Here is a 2,684-nt window from a genome sequence, read left to right as displayed (position 1 = left end):
TATATATATAAATGAATTAAAAATGTTGTATATTTGATTGTCTAAAAAGTAAAATAAATAAAAAAATAGTGAAAGGACTATTTTATTTTAATAAGAATGAGCGATCGTTTTATAATATTTTTCTCGCCTAATAAAATTCAAAGTAAGGTTACATAATGGATATTAAAGTCAAAGATAAGAAATTCGAATCAAATTTAAAATGGTTTAAGAAAATTTGACGCTCATTTACAGGAATAAGGAAATTATAAAGGATTAAACGTTAGAGTTTGTGGTACAGTAACTAAACTCAATATTAATTCGCTAGCGAAACGTGTCACAAGGCTAAAATTACGTTCGTCTTGTGCTACTTTGTCATAAGAAATTTTCCTTATGGTTCTTCTACCTTGTGTACAATAATTAATACTCCTTTAGCTTTCTAATAGAATAATTTATATCACCTATAAATCTGTGAACCAATATAATGCAACTACGCAAGAATTCTCTAGTACTTAATCTTTTCGAAATAAGAAAAGCGAGAGTTTTCTCACTAATGAAAATTTATATTTACAGCAACAAGAATATTAAATAAAAAAAAACACACACACATACACAAATTTTAAGTACGTCGACGAGTTGACGTTTAGAAAATTTATATACAAAAAATCGTATTTATTTATTTTAATTCTAATTAAATACTTAATAACTTTATATCAATATGTAGAGAATAATTTTACGTATCAAAATTTGATAGCAGATTGTATTTGACTTAATAAATTTCGTAAAATCGGATATTAGTAATATTACCAAGAGACTGTATTCTCGATACAGAGAACGACAATTTGTATTTAACATCGATATTTCAGTAGACATAGGTCGTATAATTCAATGACAGCTTTTGGCATAATTCAATCATCGAATCTTCGTCATAATCATTTAACCTGTACAATATATCGACGAATTTTATCATGTTTGACGAGACGTATATACGCTCGTTAATTCCTACATTATGTTGAGTTACCAGTCATAAGTTCTGCATTCCATTTCTACAAATTCTTCTTGAGAAAATATGATAATATTTATAGAAATAATAGAAAAGTGAAATAAACAAGAAAATTCTCGTACTGTGCGACTTTCGAATGACATTGATATCTATGAAGAAAGATAAATTAGAAAAGCTTTGAAAAAGTAGCTAATAAATCATTCCCTATGATCCTAGAGATTTTCTTTACATTTAGTTAGAAAAATTCTTTTTATCTCATGTGAGAGAAATTCTTTCCAACCGCGTCTGACGTGTAAAATCTTTGTTACATTATTTAAAAAAATAAAAAAAAATAATAAAATAAAAAAGAAAAAGAGAAAATGGACAAACAAAATTCTCATATATTTTTACACCTTGAATGCCACATTTATTTTCTATGTTTTGCCCAATGTTACTACGAAAATTTGTTAAAATATTATTTAGAATGGATAAATAAAAGTAAATAATAATATGTAATAAATTTATCTTATTGGTGGATCATTCGTGACCCTTATAACGCTGAAATGCAATTCTTTGTTTTAATTCGATTAAAAAACTGTAAAAAAAAGGTGCTATAATTAAACTATAGTTTAATTCTTCTATGATTAAATTTCAACTGACACTTGGAATCGAAAAAAAAACACGAAATTGAATAATCAACGATAGACATTCATCGAATTATTATCTTTTAATAGAAAATATCCAAGAAAAAGTACGGAAAGTTTTAAGATCGTAAAAAAAGAAAGAATAAAAAAGTGGATTTATCGATTCGAACGTAAAAAAAGCAAAAAAAAAAAATGAAAAAAGGAAGATTGGTAGTTCTTACATATCGAGGATTCGTTTGCAGGTGACGTTTTCTTTGCTTTTGACAAATCGTAGGTCAAAGGGATGGGGCAAATGCTGAAGGAGGGGTGATGAGGCAAAATCGAGATAAGCTTGTTTTATAAGCAAGATATATCGACCAATAGGCTTACGAGAAAGATTGTTGAACGTTAAAGAAGATCGACAAACTTAATATGTCAACGAGAAAGATTTTTTAACGATTCCTTAAACACAACGTATCAGATTACAAATGAACGACAAATCTAAAGTAAAATTAGAGTACTAAAATATTGGTTAGTTAAAAAAGTACAAAATAAAATAATTAAACTTTTTCCAAACTGTTACAATAGTATTCATAAAATGTCGTTAACTATATTCGATCAGGTTGAATGTGATTTACAAAAATTATAACGAAAATATAAGAAAAAAAAACTATGAAATGATAATTTTACATTGACACGAAATTAAATCAATGATATCAAATGATTTCGTTCGGTGAACGGGTAAACTGACATCTTTGTTTTCAATTGGTTGGAAACTGAATGTAAACGAGCCTAAACTCGAGCCTAAATCCGAGCCTAAATCCGAACCTAAACTGCACGGCTCATGCTAGTTCCTCGTTATTCGACTAAGCGAGTTTACCAACGCGCAAACTCGTTATGTGCATTACCAGAAGCGTTAATTTGTTAACTACTAATTTGAGCAAATCCCGAGCAATCGAATTCCACGACTCAACCTCGTCCTCCTATATTTCCATCATTCTAACAATCCAGAACACAACTCAACCTAAAACGCATTCCGTACTACTACTATAATAGTTTAGCGACATTTTTCATTCCACGATAACAAGAACCGATCTTCGTTT

The sequence above is a fragment of the Polistes canadensis genome, unplaced genomic scaffold (assembly GCF_001313835.1).
Source record: "Polistes canadensis isolate GaletaPanama2010 unplaced genomic scaffold, ASM131383v1 scaffold_124, whole genome shotgun sequence".
NCBI classification, from domain to species: domain Eukaryota; kingdom Metazoa; phylum Arthropoda; class Insecta; order Hymenoptera; family Vespidae; genus Polistes; species Polistes canadensis.
This window is presented reverse-complemented; position numbering follows the sequence as displayed.